Genomic DNA, 21728 nt, shown 5'->3' with positions numbered 1-21728 from the left:
TGAGATCACAATGGCCAGTTTCTTCTGGGATGTAACCCATCTGGTTCTGGTGATTTGAACTCGTTTAGACTGGATAGGAGTTCTTTTATCATTTTATTGGCTATTTTGACTTGTATTCCTATTCTGTCTTCTATGGTATTGCTTTTTATAGGTTGTACTATTTTTCCCCTTTTTATAAAGATAGAGGCAAAGAATGAATTAAGCAGTTCCACTTTTTTCCTTCTTCCTGTCATCTCCTTGCCATCTGCTCCCATAGTGTACCAATCATCTCCTTGACTTTTTTCTTGTTTTTTACAAATTGGAAAAAAATACTGCTATTTTGGCATTTGTTGCAAGTCTTAGTTCATTCTGCGTCTTAGCTTTTTAAACTTTGTCCTTGCAGATTTGGGCTATTTGCTGGTATTCTGTTTTAGTTATGTGTCACTTTTCCAATTTTTTTATTTTTATTCTTTTTGTGAATAAGGGCATTGTCAAAGTTTATCAAGCATCTTGAGTTGTTTCCCCATTAAATCTTAAGATTTCCATCCATGGAATCCTTCCTAAGGTCTCCCTAAGTTTGTTGAAGTCAATACTCTTGAAGTCTAAGGCACTAGTTTGACTTGTTCAATCACTTGTGCCTGCAATACTCTCATCCCACTATGGAAGAACTGAAATGTAAAAATAACAGGGATGTACACTTTCTACAAACCATGACTTGGGTTTCAGAGCTATGCAATGAAGGTTTCATTTGTGTTTTGTCGGAAATGGCTTCCAAATGGCTTCAATTCATTTATGCTGATGTGTCAAATATCTACATTTTTTTGACTCTCCATTCCCAGTCATTTTGCTCTTTTCTTCAAGCCATTTCCCAAAGAGATAAGAATTTAAGAGCAATTTTCTGCATTACTTTTTTCCCCTGCAAAGAGAATTTGCTGTTGCATGTACATGTGCGGGGAGAGAGCTGAGAGCAGCTTAACAAGCAGCTGTGCAAGCTAAAAAGCACTTCAATGGTTTAAATAAAGATGCTCTGTAGCTGTTTAAGAACCATCTCTTTTAAAGGATTTTCCGGGTTCTAATGCCTTGTCTACTAGCTAAGAAAGCAAAGAACTTTTTTTTTTTTGGTCCAGATATAAGGAAAGTATCTGCCCTGCCTTCTGGGCAGATTTCTTCCACAGCAACCCATAGATTCAACATAGAAACAATTTCCCATTCCTGTCCAACATATGGACCACTTAGCCTACATATTCTTTGCATAGCAAGCCAACCCAGCCAGTCATAATACTTAAAACCCTTAAAAGTAAAACTACTCTGTTGAAAACCAGACTTGAATTTATACCCTGTCAAAATCTAGCAGGATGGAATAGGACTGTCCAATCTGATGTGCAGCATACCCTGTACAGTTCGTTTCTCTACAACAGAGGTGTCAAACTCAATTTCATTGAGGGCTGCATTAATGTTCTGTTTGACCTTCGGGGGCTGGAGTGGGTGTGGCCAGGGTGGGCATGGCCAACTCACCATCACTCCTGTCAGGGGTGCATGTGGTGGCCCGAGTGCTCTGCCAGAGAAAAAGCCCCCCCCCCCGAACTCCGTTTTCACTGGCAGAGGCACCATGGGCCAGTCCTTCACTGTTTCCAAGGCAGCCCCATGGGCCAAATCTAAACACCTTGTGGTCTGGATCCAATCCCCGGGCCTTGAGTTTGACACCCCTGCTCTACAGGAGGGAAGTTTTCAGATTTACACTGGAAAAAAATGTTCACCTCAGATTTATTTGGTTGGAGGGGGGGTTCTATTCTCTCCACAACAAATTATCCACCATGCTTCATGTGCACTTCCAAAATGTTGACTAGAATTCATCTTCCATAACAACCTGACAAGTTGCAAACTTCAAGTGGAAGATAGGCAATGTTCCCTCTGTGACAGGACATGTGTTCACAGGACTCAGTGCTCGACATCTGTCCCTCAAAGCAGACCTGGATGACAAGCTGGAAAATTGAATTCCAGTATTGGCTAGCATTCTAATAGACAGGAACCATACGCCTTTGATTTTTGTTTTTTAAAAAAGTTTATAATGAAATCTTCAGATAAAACCCCAGTGCCCTTTTCTTTTGGAAAATGAAAGCCGTTCAACTACTCATGTGAAATGCCACAGCATTATTTGACAGCAATGAATATCTTTTAGCATAGGTGAACATGGCGTCTCTTTACATAGTGCAATATACTTTACGTACCCCTTTTAGAATGTCATTAACCTATACAGAAATCGTTGCAAATCAGATCAATCTTCATTGTGGTCATTAACCAGCACATTCTAAATATACAGAAAAATATATTTAGATCAATGTATTTTTAGCTAAAAGATTAAAATAAGTGACCAAGGATAAGTAATTTTTTTTACCAAAAGAAATGTCAAAGATCACTTAACACTAGGCCTAAGGCTAAAAGATTTTTAGAATGTATTTATCCATGTGATTTGGATGACATCCAATTCTACAAATTTCTGGGTGGCTTACCTAACAGGGATAAAGAAAACAGTAAATTTAACAAAGAAATTTAAAGATAAAAAACTTAGATGTTTTGACTAAGGAGAAGGTAACTCAGTCCTAAACCAAACCAAAATTGAGCAGATTCAGTTGCTTTCATTGCTATGCGTATTTTATATGCAGCTGCACTCATTGGTGGGATTCGGCCGGTTTGAACTGGTCGGGGAACCGGATGTTAATATTGCATCTGGCTCGCCGAACCAGTAATTGGAATGACTGGCTGGCCCCGCCCACCTCATCCCTTCCCTCCCAGGAGTCTCTATGTGACTCGTTAATCATGCTGGACCTCCCAGAAGTTCTGGAAGTCCAGAAATGGGCCTGTTTCTGGAGGGCCTCCAGAGCTAGGAGGAGACTTTTCACCCTCCTGGAGGCTGTAGAAAAGCCTCTGGAGCCTGGGGAGGGTGAAAATGCCCATCCCCCACCATGGTGCAGGAGGCCACACCCCCATGGCCATGCCCACCAGCAACCAGGCAGAGAACCGGCTGCTAAAAATTTTCAATCCCACCCCTGGCTGCACTGAATCAGGTAATGAATTCTTTGCCTCAGAGTTGATGTCAGATAGCAGAACCTGCACACATTGTTGGTTGGTGAAGCCCATATTTTTAGAAGCAGCATAATTGGAGCTCTGTGGAGCTTCTGTACCCTGACCGTAGAGAAGGACAGAGTTCCCACAGATTCTTCTTGGAATGGACATACAAACATTAGCATTGCCTTGGATCAAAAATCTATTAGTAATCTGACAACTAAAATTTTCTATTTCCAATAAAAGCATAATTATGTTGCTGCTGTGAAAGGGATGTATGCATATATATATGAGAGAGTAGATAAAATCAGGACCTGATTGTTTATTTATTTATTTTTTAAAAAATTATACGGCCACCCAAGTCAGTCACAGTGACTCTATATAGCTTAAAATGTACAAAAGCTGTAGTAAATCAATAAACCCCCACCTCTCTGGTGGCAACAATCAGACCAGTCACCTCTGTACTAGTATGGTGTCTCTAGGCTAATTGAGTGAACTATGTCTTCAGGTGCTTGAGAAAGAGTATCAAATGGGCAGGGGGACAATGTTATGACTGCAGGGATGATGTTACACAGGGACGGAGCCACAACAAAGAAGGCCCTTCTTCTTGGTCTCACTAAATAGACCTCTTTAAGCAAGGAGACACTTAAACTTCTCTTCCCCCCCCCCCACTCTGATGGGTTGGGTGACTGGGAAAAGATGGTCGCAAGCCATATAAGGTTTTGAAGGTGACAATCAGCACCTTGAATTGGATCTAGAAGCAAATTGGAAGCCAATGTAGCTCCCACGGGAGAAGTGACACATGTGTAAATTTAGGCTTACACAAAACAATGTGGGCCATCATATTTTGAACCAATTGAAGCTTCTGGATATTGTTCAAGGGCAGCTTCATGTAGAAGGCATTGCAATAGTCAAGAGCAGAGGTGGTATTCAGCAGGTTCTGACCAGTTCTGGAGAATTAGTAGCGGAAATTTTGAGTAGTTCAGAGAACTAGTAAATACCACCTCTGACTGGTCCAGGCCCCATCTATTCTCTGCCTCCCGAGTCCCAGCTGATCAAGACGAAATGGGGATTTTGCAGTATCCTTCCCCTGCCACACCCACCAAGCCACGCCCACCAAGCCACACCCACAGAACTGATATTAAAAAAATTGAATCCCACCATTGGTCAAGACTAGGGTGTGAGTAACTGTGAGCAGGGATGCATAATTCTTCAAATATGGAAAGAAGTTAAAATTGAAGGTGACCAGACTGTATAAATCTTTGATTCAGAGATGGCATTCAATGGCAATTTAGTAAAATCTCTGAATTAGATCAACAACTTTGATGGTCTCAAAATCTCAATCAATTTGAAAGGAATATTGTGCATATAAAACAGCTTCTTTCATAAAATTTGGAGGGCCCTGAACAACCTTTCAGAAGGCTATGAATACCTGGTGTTTCTCCCCAGGCCTGCAGTTAGAAAACTCCAATAGAAGTTTATTGACAGTTTTAGATAGTATTGGGTTTATTTTTGTGCTGAATCATTTTTAATTATATTTTTGTTTGGCTGTAGAAAATAGCCATAGTCAAATTAAAATATACTTTATATATCATAATCTTAAAAATCATAATTCTGTATAAGCACACATACCGGTACACACAGATCAGCTACTCAAGTGAGTTATTTATAGATCACCTATATATAAAGCATTGCATATTGTGCCACTGATAAACCAAAATTAGATTCTTCAACCCATGATTTCATTCTACATTGTCCAGAATGTTTACCAGTTATTCACAGACATTTATTTCTCTTTGGGTCTGAGATAGTATTTATAAAGAGGCAGAGATCATACATAGATGAGCAATTTATCTGAACTGAGATGGTTTCCTATTCCTACATGGAAGGAAATTTATTATTTCCCATTGTTTTCTATTTTCTTGAAGCCCTCACTGATGATAAATATTTCCCTGTCTTTTTTTGCTATAAAATTTGGTATTTCCAGCTCCTTCTATGATTCTTAAAAATGGAGCCCCAAAGTATTTTGTTGCTTCTGAATAAGACCAAAGAGGATAGAGAATAAGTCTTGTAATGAACCCTGCCATCTTAGTTTCCAGGACTAATTTTTGGGAAGACTATATTTAGAAAGTAACGTTCTAGAACAGGAGTGTCAAACTCGATTTCATTGAGGGCTGCATCAGGGTTGTGTTTGACCTCAGGGGGATGGAGGTTGTGGCTAGGGTGGGAGTAGCCAGCTTGCCATCACTCCTGTCAGGGGCATCTGTGGTGGCCTGAGCACTCTATCAGTGAAAACAGGCTCCATTTTCAGCCCTCCCAAGCGCCATTTTCACTGGCAGAGGATTGCAGGAGACCGAAGCAGTTGAAAACGGAGTTCCAGAGCCCATTTTTGCTGGCAGAAGCACCGCAGGCTGGTCCTTTGCTGTTTTCAGGAGGGCCTCGTGTGCCAGATCTAAGTACCCCGGAGGCCAAATCAGGGTCTTTGGCATTGAGTTTGACACCCCTGTTCTAGAAGATGAAATTTTGAATCTTCCTACAAACAAAAGAGAGAAATGTGGAGCCAGAAGATACTGGATAAGACACCCTTAAAAGAATAACTAGACAGCATAAAATTGGATCAATAACAGAGTTACTACTTAAAACATTTCTCCCTTCTATGCATTTAACATTTGAGTTATCTATGACAGCTAGGAGTAATTTCTCATACCCTGATCTCTGCTCTTTTGTAATAAAAAGGAAGCTCCTGAGCTTCCATTGCATTTTCTGCAAAAGCAGCACAGAGGATGCTCAATCTCAGCATCACTACTCTTGGCTGCAAATTTGTTATTTAGAAATGATGCCTTAAATGCTAACAAAGACATTTCAAAGCGTTTGGTGAGTAGTATTGTGTGTAATATGGGCACAATTAAAAACATCAACTGAGGCTTGCTCTGTTCCCTTGGTATTTCTTCCAAGAAAATGCATACATTTATTGGGGGCTGTTTGACTGATGAAAGATTTTTATGACATGAAATTCTTGTTCAGTGCATTTTTGTTCACTAGCAGTCCGTGAGGCAAATAATGTGTAGCCACATAAAAGGTTTCATTAGAGAAAGCGATGGGAATAGATTCAGGCATTCGGGGTGGGGGTTTCACAAGACATCAGGAGGAAAGAAGTAGGCTTTTTTTTTAAAAAAAAGAAAGGAATACCAGTGCTATAAACAAAGACGACCTTTTGATTAATGAAAATTCCTTCCTTTTACCCACAAAAAAGACCTTATCAATACAATACCTCAAATGAGCTTTCTAAAGCAAAGCACAGCACAAATTTTTATAAAGGATAGGCAAGACCAGATGTTTTCATCGTATGAAATTATTTTAGACCACAGCTTCCTTTCAAATTATTTTTTGCAGAGGGACATATACCTTGACTAACACCAACATCTAAAGTCAGGATCAGAGGTGGATTCAAAAATTTTAGCAACCGGTTGTCTGTCTGGTTGCTAGGTGGGCGTGGCCATGGTGGGTGTGGCCTACTCGGCCTCCTGCACCACGACAGGGGGTGCTGTTTTTGCCCTCCTCAGGCTCCAGAGGCTTTCCTTGAGCTTCTGTGAGGGCAAAAACAGCCTTCCCTGGGTTCCAGAAGCTCTCCGGAGGCCCGGAACAGGCCCATTTCCAGATTTCTAAGAAGCTCACTTTTCGCTCTCCTCGGGCTCTGGAGGCTCTTCTTGAGCCTCCGTGAGGGCGAAAACTGCCTCCCCTGGGTTCCGGAGACTCTCTGGAGGCTGGAAACAGGCCGATTTCCAGACTTCTGGAACTTCTGGGAGGCCCATTTTTCACCCTCCCAGAGCCTCCATATGGGCCCTGCACTTACCTGGCATAAAAAACAGGCCATGTGGAGACTTCTGGGAGGGGCAGGGTGGCTGGGAGGGGCCAGCCAGTCCTTGCAACTACCAGTTCGGTGAACCAGATGAAAAATTAGTATTTGGTTTGCCTGAACCTGTCCAAACAGGCAAACTGGTCAGGATGTTGCTGGCACAAGGTCCTACAGCAGGGGCCACTATCATATTGGCACCTGACTTATATACAAGACTTTTAAAAGAAATTTCATCCATTCGTTTATTCATTGTCCACATATGAAGTTTAGCAAACATATAGTTTCTGTTTGGTAGCATTCATACTAAAAATCGTTTTTCTACTCCAAAACCTCAAACTCTTCGGATAGTGTTAATGAGGGACTTCATATCACAGTAAACAAATAGTAGTAACTTGGAGAAGAATAACAACAGCTATTAGCTCTGTGAAATGCATGTTCAGGTTTAGCATTTTATTATGAGGGGATTATTTGTTTCTATACTTGTTGGTTTCTATAATCTACACTTCTTTGTTAGAAAACATACTAAAAGTATTAATAATACTTTTAATAAATTATAATTAAAAATAATAGAAGTATTGCAAAGTTTACAGATTTGTGTGTAATTGGATTATATTATCTTAGTCAAACTGAGATTGATCCAGAATTAGAGAGTGATGCAATAAATGCATTTAAATGTGAATAGATCAGCAGTGGGATTCACTTATTTTCCCTATTAGTTCGCAAATGTGAGAGCATACGCATGCGGTCAATTTGCTTGCACGCACCTCATCTGCGCATGCGCACCACCTTCTGTGCATGCATAGTGCTTGTGCATTACATTGGGGCGGGTATATGGAGCCTCCCACAGCTGCCACTACCAGTTCGCTGGAACTGGAGAGAACTGTCTGAATACCACCTCTGGAATAGATATACTCTACAAAACAGTATGTACTTAATATACTTCAAATTCTGTATTTGGTCACTAGTGTTCCTAGATTGATGAATCAGAGCAAGAATTCTGCACAAGATCCTTGGAGAGCCATTACCAGCAAAAATAGACAGTAATGGCCTTAAAGGATAAACTGTATGACTTTCTTTAAGACTAAGAGAATAACATTGTTCACTTCATGAGATTCAAGGACTCTCCTACTGATTGCTGCAGATGAAACTCAGTGCTCTTCATTCATTGAGTTCCTATTCTGTCAGTAAATCTGATGAACAATTGTGGTATAACAGACTGTAAAATAACCAATAGTCATTTAACAGAATTTAGTCAGACTGATGTGCCAATTATTATGATTAGTTGCACAGTCAGATGTTTAGACTGGATTTGACATTTTTATCTACCTACTGAATCATTCCCAAAGATCTAGAATAGGTAGATAGATGTTCTTTGATGATATTAAAGGCATGTCACTAGGACAACTCACCATGGCTGGCTCATGATGGCCATCTCACCACAGCCATTTCACCATGGCCAACTCACTGCAGCATTTCATCACAGCCCAGGTAATTTTTTTTGCCACCAGTTCTGTGGGCGTGGCTCGGTGGTGATTCATGTGACTATTTGGGCTGGCCAACGTTATTCCACTTAGCATTTTTTTCCTGCCAGTTCGGTCAAATAGGTAGGGGAAAAAATGCTTTAAAAAGTGAAATAAAGAGGATCCGATGATCGTGCGGCTCACAGCTGATCCACACGATCATCAGAACCATTTTTTTCACTTTTTGAAGCATTTTTACTACTGGTTCTGGCGAATAGGTAGTAAAAAAATGCTTTAAAAAGTGGGGGGATGGTTCTTTGACCTTCAGTTATGCCACGCAATCGTTGGGATCTTTTTTCCCCAGTTTTTAATGCATTTTTACTACTTATTCACTGGAACTATTAGTAAAAAAAAATGCTTTAAAAAGTGAAAAAAAGGTTCCAATGATCGCATAGCACAACTGAGTGTCATGGAACCTTCCCCCCCCACACACACACACTTTTTAAAGCTTTTTTTTTACTACTGGTTCGGGCGGACCTTAGCATTTTTTGCTACCGGTTCTAGCGAACCAGTCAGAACCAGTAGCATTTCACTCCTGTCACAGCCATGTCACCAACAGACAGGACAACTTACTACACTGTGGGACAACTCCATGCCAGATAACTCAACGCGATGTTATCCACCACTGTCTCTTCGACATTATTTCCCTTTTTGTCACTGGAAGTGATGTCAAGGAAATAATGGCAGATAACATTTTTCATGTTGAGTTATCCAGTGTGGAATTTTCCCACAGCAAGTTGGCCATGCTGAGTTGTCCCTCAGCAAATTGGCTGCAGAGAGATGGCTTTGGCGAGATGGCTATGGTGAGATGGCTGCAGCAAATTATCTCTTTCTGGTCACAAGATGTAACCTGTTCCAAAGAAAACGGACGTTTGCAATTGATTACTGTCAATTTCGTCTATGCCCATAACGTTCAAAGTCATGGTCCCAGATGATTTAGGATTGCACTCATGAGACCTATTATTATTGATGCTATTTTTCTTTCTCTCCCCCCCCCCACAGGTTATTCTACTTCTATTTGCAGGTGTTTGTATGTTGTGGTTTTCTCCAGTTCTTCCTTTTCTATTCCATTGCCTCCAGGTACTTTTTTGTCTTTCTTATCAACAATTGTTAAGCCTGGAGTGTTATGTGACAGATGTTTGTCTGTTTGAATTCTCCGTTTGAAGTCCCAGAGCGTCTTCATTTTCTATTACTATGTCTGTTTTGCAGTCCCACCAGTTCTTGCCTGTAGGCAAATGGTATTTCTTTTTATTATTATTGCCTTCAGGTCAGTGTTGTCTCCTGTTGACTGCCTGGACTAGTTCCTGCAGTTTCTTATAAGCAAAATTTCAAACGTGGTTCCTAGGGCAAGAGAGAATAACTGGCCCTGAATACACCACAATGGCTCTCAATGTTTTATATGACTTGACATCCTATTTCATGTCTTTTTCCTACAGATTTCTACTGTCTCTGAAGCTAAAGTCATTTAGGGCACCTCTACCTTAATGCTTTACAGCAATTCAGAAGCCATATGGGATTTGTCTGAACATATAACGTAAGTTGCATTACAGCTGAACTTGAAGGATGTTTTCTGACCTTTGATACGGTTGTTTGAAATTGGAATAAAGTTGGTATTTTCTTTGAAATTACAGTGACACTAAGGCATTTGTCAGTAGTCTGTTTTCCCACTGGCACAAACTCATCTCTAGGTTTCTGCATTTTCTCTGTCCACCCTAGGCATTAATGAACATTGTGTTTCATTTCACCAAACTTTAGCATTAATCAACAATAGTCTTATAACAAAGCCACTACTTCTTCCTCTGTAGTTTTCTTGCAATATAGCTACAAATTCTTTGGAAAAGATCCTGAAATACTGCTAATCTATCCCAGCCAATCTTCCTCTACAGCTTCAGTTTGCAGAAATAATTTGCTTGTGAAGAGTCAGTGGTATCTCATTACTGTAGATTCTTGAGAATTGTGAGCAGCCTTTCAGTTGATAAACAACACTAAAGTGAATAATCCAGGACCCCTGCTTGTCCAACAAAAAAAAATAGAAGAATATACGTTACAGTGAAAGAAATGTGAAATTTGTGGCTTTCTTTCTTGCATTTTATCCCACTCTATATTCTTCCAGCCTCTTCTAACTAGAAAGACTCTTGAGATAAGCTAGCATGGAGTGACATGTCCATGGCTGCCCGGTTTGACCCAGTCAGATGTAATGTTTCCTAATTTCAGTTATCCACTAGATCAGCGGTGTCAAACTCCTGTTGTCATGGTGGCATCACGTGACATATTGGGACTTTTTTTCAGTGATGAAATTCTTTTTTTTTTTACTACCAGTTCTGTGGAAGTGGCTTGGTGGGCATGGTGTGGCTTGGTGGGTATGGCTTGGTGGGCATGGCAGAAGAAGGATACTGCAAAATCTCCATTCCCACCTTACTCTGTGGCCAGCCAGAGGTGGTATTTGTCAGTTCTCCGAACTACTCAAAATTTCTGCTACCGGTTCTCCAGAATCTGTCGGAACCTGCTGGATTTCACCCTTGCTTTTTTCCCCTTCGCTAACTGGGCATGGCCAGTGCGTGACGCATCCGGGCCCCTGGCTGGCTTTTGACAGCCCTGCACTAGATTGTCCTCTATAGTTCTTCCCTAGGATCTGCACAGCACATCAAAATCTCTCTTATTCAACTCTGAACTGCTACAGCCCTTTAACTTCCACAATGCATTTCTGCTGGAGCCAAAATGCCCAATAAATGTGAGCTACAATCACATGATTTAAATCTGGATTATAAGCTTATTAATAGATCCTTTCAACAATTGTCAACAACAGCCTCAAAAAAAGATGGGTGGGGGGAGAGTGAAACTATGGATATTAATGTAATTAGGTTAAGTGACCCTGCAATTATTTATCACTGGTGTAAAGCTACTCGGATATGTTGAATTACACCAAGGGTGAATTTTGCTTTGAGAGAGAACTTCCAAGAAATATAAAGCTGCTTGAAATAAGAGATCTCTGCTGACGTACAAATGGAAAAGCAGGGCAGAAACAACAAGACAAAGCCAAGGTGGAAAAAAACAGCAGAGTCATACCTATCAATTATCCAGGTAAAAGGAATGTACTCAGCAAGCAAAATAAGCCCTAAAATTGGCCCAAGAACATGATGAAAAGGATAGGTTGGCAACAATGAATGAATTAACATGATGGAAGTGAAGCAAGCTGAACAGATGGGGAAGTAGCATTTAAAAACAAATTGAAAATCGTAATTATTAGATGTCCTTATTAATAAACAGAGGAATGCCACAAAATATAATCAAGTTAAAATGCTATAAATGAATATAAATAGGGGCTGGTTCTGGTAATTTGGGATTACAAAAAAATGTCTTGGAAATGTTTTCAATCATTTGTTTCCATTTTGGGTGGTATTTCCTTTTCTCCTCACCCACAGGGCTTGAATGTTTACTCTCCCTCTGAGTAGAATGGATTTGGAATACCAAATTAAAAATATATTTTTAAAAAGACTTAGTACAAATAAAACAAATAGATATATAGTGCTCTATGAGCCTAGTGGTTTAACCACCATCAAACTACTACATTATCAATGCAGTACACAAACCAAGTAAAGCCCACCAAAACTGGAATTGGACAACTCACTATGGGGACAACTCGACACAAGACAATTCTACAGTTCAATTAAATTATTTAAAATAATTTTTTAAAATATTTTACTTTTTGTCATTCACATTTCACTTTGTTTCTCCTTTGGCATCTTTCTTTAATGATTCTATTACACCATTTCTTTGATATGGTGTAATAGAATAGATATTTCTTTGTAACTCTTGTCCCACTGCAAAGTGTCCCATGATGGGTTGGCCATGGTGAGATGGCCATAGCAAGTTGGGCATATCAAGTTGTCCTGGACCCCTTCCAAACATCCTAAGTAAACCAAAAGACAAAATTAGATAACTGAACAGGATAGACCTCATAAACAAGGAGTTTTTTGTGAATTTAGTAGCATCTAAAATGTTCTGAAGAGATAAAAGTACAACTAGATCAGGGTTGTAGTTGATCAACAAGTTCCTCCGGGTTCGGGAGACACCATAGCTAACGTTATAGCTGGTTTGGAGAACTTCCAAAGCCCACCCCTGGCTGGCCCCACCAACCCCGCTCCACACGGCCCATTTTGGATGCAAGGTAAGGGCCAATGGGGAGGCTCGGGGAGGGGGAAAACAGGCCTCCCAGGAGGTCTCCGGAGCCCAGGGAAGGAAGTTTTCACCCTCCCAGAGGCCATGGTGCAGGAGGCCAACTAGGCCATGCCCACCATGGCCACACCAATCCAGCAACCAGGCAGAGAACTTGTTGCTGAAATTTTTGAAACCCACCCCTGAACTAGATTATCTAGTACAGCTAGATAAACAGCTTGCTCATAAATAATTTTCAGAGGAGGTATATTATTTTTAAAATTACTAGATTCTTTCTTTTTTTAATATATGTTTTTATTTTTTTTAAACAAAAATAAACAAACAAAACACATAACATAAAAACATATTCAATTCCGTACAGTGTGTTGATTGGTTACAAGGTTTTTGTGCATCCTTTCCGAAGTCATCCCTTAAATTTTATATAAAGTCACAAATTGTCAATCAAGTATATTTTTATACATTATTATTATAGTACTTCATTTGTTTGACTGTCATTATTTCTTCATTTTAAACAAGATATTCTAAATATGGGTTCATTTATATTATAATAATTCGTTACATCATCTTCAACATATCCAATAATAAGTATTTTTAAAAATCCTATTTTAAATCATTCTCTTATTTTGGTGTTGGTAACATTCTCTAAACAAATTTCAATTCCATATTATTATTATTTTATCTAACCACTAATTAAATAGATCCCATGTCCTATAAAATTGTTTATCTTCTTGTTCTCTAATTTCATATGTCAACTTACTCTTTTCGCACATACCATTGCTCATATCATCAATCTAATATATATGCATACAATTATTATGATTATTAAACATTCATTGAATATAGCTATTATTACATCCTTTTCATGTGAAACATACTAAATTTAAAGTAAATTTATATTATGACATTTCATTACACAATTCTGGACTCATCCAATGGTGTTACATCTTTGTATTCTATTCTATATAGAACTGTTTACCTTTTATTTAAAAAAGGCTTTCCACATCATCTCCATAATCCTCATTTACACCTTATATAAAATTACATATATCAATCTAGTATATATAAATGCATTATTATCATTATTAATCATTTATTTGACTATAACTATTATTACTTTGTCTTATACATAATACTCAAAGTTTAATTAAGTTTAACTTAATTTTATTGTGACATTTTATTTCATCATCCTGTATCCTTCCAGTAGTAGTGCAGTCCAGTATCTCTTGCCATTTGTAAAATCTGTATTCTAGGTTTTCTTGATAAGTCTTATGTGAACTTCTCTTGGCAACTTGTTGTTCATTGCATATTTTGTAAAGACTTGAAACCCTCCATCTGTTCCTTCCATCAGCTTGCCTTTGGTTATCACTGGTGCTTCTGCAAAGATACTCTCATTCTTTCTGCCAAATTTTCTCCCCTTTCTTCATCTATGCTTTGAAGCATGAGATAGAGATCCAGCTTGTCTACCTCTCCTTTCAGTATTTAACTTATAAAGCCCTTCATGGTATTGGATCTGGGTACTTGAGAGACCGCCTGCTGCCAATTACCTCCCATAGACCCATTAGATCTCACAGGGTTGGCCTCCTCCGGGTGCCATCTACCAGCCAATGCCACCTGGCTATTACCCAGGGGAGGGCCTTCTCTGTGGCAGCTCCGGCCCTCTGGAATGAACTCCCCGCAGGGATTCGGACCCTCACCTCTCTCCAGGCCTTCCGAAAAGCCGTCAAAACCTGGCTTTGCCGGCAGGCCTGGGGGTGATGAGTTCCCTCCCCTCTCGACATGTATGGTTGTGCGACTGTTGTTTACTTTTATTATTTGTATTTTGTTTTTTATGTTCCCCTTTTTCCCCCTTGAATTGTTCGCCGCACTGAGTCCTCCCAGAGAAGGGCGGCATACAAATAATAAAATTATATTCTATTCTATTCTATTCTATTCTATTCCATACATATCATTTTCCTCCACTCTCAGTTTGCTGTCAGTATCAACAATTTTCTTGTCACTTTGTTCATATTTCTCTGGAATTTTTTGAGGTCTATCTTCAAGTTTCATCATTGTTTCATCAATATCGTCAACTCTTCCCTCCATTCTTTCTATTCTTTGTTCTATAATCCCCAAATTCTTTTCAATTCTTTCTGTGCTTATTAGGACTTTTTGAATTTCTAATAATTCAATAATTTTTTGCAAAGTTATTTCCTCTTCTTCTTCATAAGGCACCATTTTTTCAGGTTGTAAACATTGCCACAAGGACGTCCAAGGCCTTTTACTAGATTTCAAATAAATTCAGAGGAGAAGCAGGGCTGACGTCGCTACCACACAACATGCAGTCTTGGAGCTCCAGGATTGGTGTTAATATTTCTGTTGCTGGATGGTCCTTTTGGACCTAAACCATCCCGAAGAGATGGTGATAGAGAAGAGCATGTCCTGCTGATCTCAGGGACATCGCAAAGTCCCTAATCGATCCAGGAGAAAGCTCTTTTTGCCGGCTACAAGAGAAGCAGCCATTTTTAAGCTGCATAAGTTTGGGACAGACCCCTGAACGGAAGCTCCGCAGGAGAGAGAGTGTGTCAGAATTGGTGAGATAAATTTTACTTTTAGAGAACGCCCAAAAAGATTTAGAATAAAGTTAAAATTGAAGACAGAAGAGAGTAAGCGGTGGATTAACCTGAATTAAGACTATTGTGTTATCTTTTTTTCTTTAATTTTGTTTCCTTTTTATGGATGAAATTTCCACAAATGCCTCTTACTATTTACATTGGATTGGTCTCTTTTTCTCTTCTTCTATTTTTCCCATTTTTTGTATTTGTGGATTAAGGATACCTTTCTTTTCTTCACGCATGGCAGGATTGTCGTTTTTAACAATTTTTTTTCTTAATGCAAAGAAAACTTAAAGAGAGAACTAAAAGCAGAGGAAAAAGAAGTAACACTGCCATCTAGAGGCTGGAGGCTTGGAAATATTGTTTATATATTTGACATATATTTCATGTGTCAAGGCTTCAGAATTTGCCTAATGAAAGAATAGTGGGAAGGTACAGTTTGTTTACACAGCTGCTTTTCTGGAATATTATCAGTAGCTGGACTGCAGTAAAGAGAAAGCCTTGACTTGAAAGATTATAGTGAATTTATTTGAAACCTAGAAAATTACTAGATTCTTTCTGAATAAACCTTGATTTACTATCATAAAGCTGAATATTTTATATTTTATTGAATATTTAGCAATGAAAAGGTTATAGAATAAAGTGAACAAATATTTGTAATAAAAGCAAAAATATTAAATGTGCCTTAACACTAATAATAATATATACACAAAATACTAAATAAATTGAACTGCCAGCAGCTCAAGAGAATTTCGTTATAATGCAGCAAGCATAAAAACTCTTTTAGAGTTGGATGAGATTATTTTATAACTGTCTTACACCTAGGCAAAAAAAGTTGCCATCTTTATTGTCCACATTTTCCAGTACATAAAGTTATAGCAATGTATGTGTGTAAGAATTACATTTAGCTGAAATAGTATTATAATGTAACAAAACATCTTTTAAAAAATCTAAAAGTGTATGCAAATTTTAAGCACTTCTGGCAATATTCTAGATTTCACTGAAGCCATAAGTAAATATAATACTATAACTTTTTTTCTGCCTTCAAGTCAATGTGGACTCTGCCAACTGCCTAGACAAGTCCCTGAAGTTTTCTTGGACAGGTCTCAGAAATGATTTGCCTTTGCCTTCTTCTTAAGACTGAGAGAGAGTGACTTGCCCAAGATCCCCCAGCTGATGTGGATAAGGTGCCTTTGTGCCTAAGGTGGGACTGGAACTCACAGTATCCTAGTTTGCAGCCTGATGACTTAACCACTTCACTAAACTGGTTTGTAATGCAATCCATATGTGGTACAAAATTAGGTGTCTATAGTTTCAAAAAAAAATTCTGAAAAGGCAGGTACAAATACAGTATCCAGTCAGTGAAAATAAGGGGAGACCAAGTTTCTAAATCACTGAAGGGTATTCCTTATTTCCCCGCTGCCCCTTCTTTTTTTCCTTTTTTCCATGTATTTCATTGCTGTATCTTTTTTTTTCTCCTCTTGGTATATTGTCAGCCATTCAGTCATGTCCCACTCTTGGCCATTGTGGATCAAAACTCTCCATACTCCTCTGTCTCATACCTCCTCCTTCAGATGTACCTTGGTCACTCCCTTGTACTGTCCAGCCCAAGGGTGGGATTCAAAAATTTTAGCAACCAGTTCTCTGCTGGGTGGGTGTGGCTAGGGTGGGTGTGGTCTACTCGGCCTACTGCACCATAGTGGGGGTGCGTCTTTACCTTCCCCAGGCTCCGGAGGCTTTCCTTGAGCCTCCAGGAGGGCAGAAAGTAAAAAAAGGGCATGCATAGCCTTTAGAAGGCTTATAGAGTGCTTCTGGGGGGGTGGGCAAAAATGAGCTAAAAATGGCCTGTTTTTTGTTCATTTTTGCCTTCCCCAGCCCCCAGGAGCACTCTGGAAGCCCCCTAAAGGCTATGCATGGCCATTTTTGCAAAGGGGGCAGGGTTTTGGGAGGCAAAAATTACTGTATTCAATGTATAAGATGCACCCAGATTTTCAGCCTCTTTTTTTAGGGAAAAAGGTGTGTATTATACTCTGAAAAATAGGTACTTTTGCAGAGAGACTCAATTACTGAATAGAATGTTCAAGCATCTGTTATAGTTCTTAAAATTGCTCCTTCCCAACCAACTGAATAAATGGAGACTGATCTTGTATTCAAAATTGTCAAACTGTTTCTGTAAGCCTCTAACCAAGTGCATTTCATTTCCTGCCAGCCAGTAGTCATAACCAACTGCCAAAGCAGTCAAGCAATATCTAAGAAAATAAGAGGGTTTATAATATCTATATTGATCACAGTGCCATAGTTTTCTCTTTAATATGGAAATGGGACCAGGAGCCACTCCATAAAGCAACACGGTGCTTTAGGTTGAAGTATATTCACCACATCTCTATGGTAAGAGTCTGAGATGGCTGGCAGGGTATAAGTAATGCACACATAATGTACATTTTCCTTGGTACTTTCAGAATAGGTCTCAATGTTATAGCCAACAATAAATCAAGGATCCCCATTTCCATTTTGGTGCTTTTCTTAAGAGAACTGGGGAAATGGAGTATCCTTGCAACTTTTCAATCTCCAAATGTTATTTTGTTCTCCCACATCTCTGTACATTGTCTTCAGAATCTATCTCTCTAAATAGCTTCTGTTTGCAAGCACATAAAAGATGGAGGTTAGTCAACATTTCCTAAAATACCAACATAAATTATTTTCTTGTCAAAGCACCCAGCAGCAGGAGGCAAAAACAAAACAAAAACAAAAACTCAGAACATTTTGTTTCTTCTTTGTAGAAGATGAATGATCTCCATCTGCCCAGGTAAAAAAAAACCACAGTCTCTGAATTTCCCTTCTATAAAGTTATGCAGTTTGCCTTTGATCATCTGGGATGACAGAGAAACATCTTACTGCATCACAGAAATGCCTATTGGCTTTATCCAAAGTGGTAAGTAATGTGCTGTGCTTCAGGTATTGTACACACTAGACAATTGGCTCTCATTATCTGTGATTCAATTCCCAGATCTATTTCTAGACAGACATCAGTTGACACCATTATAAATTGACTATAAGTTATTGGGGACTTTAACCAAAGAGAAATCCTGAACTGTGTTCTTTAAATCAATTTAATGTAGCTTCAAACTCAAACATTGTTTCTCCTAGCAAACTAATAAAGGCATTATATTGCTTGGGCTTAGGACTTGGGTTTATATGAAGCCAGAACATTGGTTTATCTAAGCTAGTATGGTTTGTAAAAAGCTTTTTCCCAAACTCAAATCATCCAGAGGTTAGGATAAAACCTACTCGTCATGGCCAAAGCCAAGTTTCCAGAGAAATCTTAGCATATTATCCCAACATTCTTATGGGACAAGATTAGGTAAGGCTAGTTTTAATAACAGGTGATAGGACTCTCAGACCAAATATTAGGAAAGAAAAATGGAAAAAAGGGAGGATTTATGAAAGTTATAGTAGAATTCTCTTACAGAGGAATCATCTAGAAGGTTCTGCAATGCAAGCAAGATCTGTTAACTAAAGGATATCTATAATCCAGGCAACCCAGTATGGACGTAAAAATGGTGATACTATGAGCCTCAGAAAGACTGCCCAAAAGGGAATAACAGAATGAAAACCTATAAGTCATAAATGACAATGAAGGAGAAAGTCGTGGTCATCGGGGAGATAACATTCAGTGGGGAGACAAAAAAATAGTGTTGTGGGATTAGCAATAAAATATGAAAAAAATCCATGAAATCACTTCATTGGAGGAGTTATAAGAATGGGAATCAAGGGAAAACTAACAATCATTTAAACCAGAAATCACCAACCGGTGGTCCATGGACCACTGGTGGTCAGTGAGAAAATTTCAGTGGTCCACAGAAAAATCTTTGCATTTTTTATATTGCACTAAATTAGGGATCTTCAAACTACAGCCTGCCAAAGACCGCCAAAGCAATTACTCCCACTTGCTGATGGGATGAGTCCTAAACAGGCATCTAGCTTGGCTGCCTGTTTAGTAGCTCCAGCCCTTCCCTCCCCCCCCCCCGGGGGAGTCCAGGTGCTTCAGTGAGTGGTGCACAAAACTTCGGCCAGGCTCCTCGAAAGACAGAGTTTGCAAGGGGCCAATCTAACATCCGGGCTGGCTACAAGACAAGCATTCATTCTTGGCCGTATTTGAGATTCCTAGCTGCAATGGACAGCAAACCTAAGGTTGACCCCGGATGCTTCTCTCCGCTAATAAGCAGCCAAGCTAAATGCCTGAATGACCCCATCCCGTCATTAATTCATATTAGTGGTCCACGGGATTTAAAATTATGAGTTTAGTGGTCCCTGAGGTCCAAAAGTTTGGTGACACCTGATTTAAACAATATTCAGGGGATATTGCAATGAAAGATCATCACCATGATCAAAAATGACTGGCAGTAAATGATAAAACTGTATATACCACTGTACCTGCCACTGCCCACAAACAGGAATGTGGTTCTTTTGATAATCCCGCAACTGAATAAAGCACGGTGACAGGCGCTTCTTTGAAAGAGACGGCACCAAACGTTTGATAGTAGACCAGGACACAATAGACCTGGAAGAGCCAGTGTCTACCTCCATGCAACAGGGGCTGCCTTCAATGTGGACACTTAGGTAAATCTTATTTCTTGATGTCATGTTGGTCTGGCTGTTCGGCAAAGCATCTTGCCATTGGTCACGGAAAATTGCGAAACAATCCTCCGAGGTCTGATAAGACCGTGAGGCCGGCTTGCAATAAGTTGATCGGTCAGCTGGTTGGTCCCCAAGAGGAGACGATGCAGGGCACACCTTAGCCAAATGCCCCTTTTTTCCACACTTGGCAATTGGCAATTTAATAAATTTGTATGCCGCCCAATCCCGTAGGACTCTGGGTGGCTTACAGAAAGATAAAAATAAAAGTTAAAAAGTAATGTGAGATACAATTTAAAAAAACAACACACCATACATTCCATCTGGGTGGGGCTGGACCTTGTTCAACAGCCCCAGGCCTGCCGGAACAGCCAGGTTTTAGTGGCTTTTCGGAAGGCCGAGAGAGAGGGAAGGGTCCGGATCTCTACGGGTAGATCATTCCACAGGGCCGGAGCAGCTACAGAGAAGGCCCTCCCCCGAGGAGCCTCCAGACGGCATTGTCCGGTCGACGGGACTCGGAAAAGGTCCAACCTGTGAGATCTTATTGGTTGTTGGGAGGTATGTGGCAGGAGGCGGTCTCTCAGATATCCAGGTCCTAAGCCATGTAGGCCAAATAGCAGATTTGAACTGATACCAGGCATGGACATGGTTCCCCCCACAAACAGCCCAAAGGCTCTGAGGTGATTTCTTCTGTGGATGCTCAGCTCCGCTTCCAGCCATCTTGAGGCGATCAACGCTAGCCTCATTGGTGTCGGACGAAGAATCTTCATCCACCTCTTCTCGATGAATGTGCACAGTCTTATTAGATCGCATGGCGGAGGGCGCTGCGGTTTGAAACCTCTGAATCTCAGCAGAGGACTCATTTAACATTTCAGAGGTCCGAGCCTCATCTAGTGCCAACTGAAAGCTGAGTTCAGAATGGGCTAACAGTCGTCAATGAAGTCTCAAATCGTTCACTCCGCAGACAAATTGTTTGAGCATCATCTAGATTAGGAAAGTCGCAGTGCAGCGCTGTAGCTCTGACGGCAGCCATGTACTGGTTCACGGACTCCCCCTCCTTCTGCAGCCTTTGTCGGAATGCATAGCACTTAGCTATGTGCGATGGAGCAGGGGCATAATGGTTTTGTAGTCTTGCCAGCAGTGTCTCCCATGATAGGGATTGAACTGGTTGCAGAGCAACCAAAGCTCTGGCTGTTCCAAACATTTTGTGCCCACAAGCACTCAGGAATAGGGCTCTCTTCCTCCCACTAGCAAGTTGGTCAGATCTTTTGCCTCGAGGAAACACTCAAAACATTCTATGTAAGTCTCCCATGACTCTCAGGCTAGTTCAAATGGTGCAAAGTTGTTTAAAGTAACCATCCTGAAAAGGGCGCATTCTGAGGAGATTGCCTCAGCAATTAGCTGGGTAGCCTTGTGTAAAAAAAAATTTTTCTCTTACGTGACTTAGCTCTTCCTAAACCTCAGTATCCCACCCTTGTCGCCAGTATTAAATACTCGATGGGTGGCAATGACTGAGGCAAGACAGTAACTTGAACAACAAGGCTTTATTAACCAGCTAATGCAACAGCAACTCCAGAACCAAAACAAGCCGAACAGTTACCCCTTGACAGCTATTTATAAGCGAGCTGTCAAGTGGAGTAGCCAATCACTGTGCACCAATTCTCCCGCTCTCGCCTTGCCCAATAGGAGTGATTCGGATATGTAGCCATGTCTCCGAGGCTAGGACACAACATATATAGATGGGACCAATACATACTCCATAAAATATTTTCTTCTACTAGGGTGGAGGAGAGGGAGATAATTTAAGACCTGTCTTTGCTGTCAACATAATACAGAAATAACTTGTGGTTACTTCTCCAACAGCTTGTAGCATGTTTAGAAACTAATATTACAATCTGTGGCAGAGTT

This window comes from Thamnophis sirtalis, unplaced genomic scaffold, assembly GCF_051295495.1.
Source record: "Thamnophis sirtalis isolate CommonGarterSnake01/CBP01778 unplaced genomic scaffold, rThaSir2_p1.2 scaffold_9, whole genome shotgun sequence".
Taxonomy (NCBI): domain Eukaryota; kingdom Metazoa; phylum Chordata; class Lepidosauria; order Squamata; family Natricidae; genus Thamnophis; species Thamnophis sirtalis.
The sequence above is the reverse complement of the archived record's forward strand: the minus strand, read 5'-3'. Positions refer to the sequence as shown.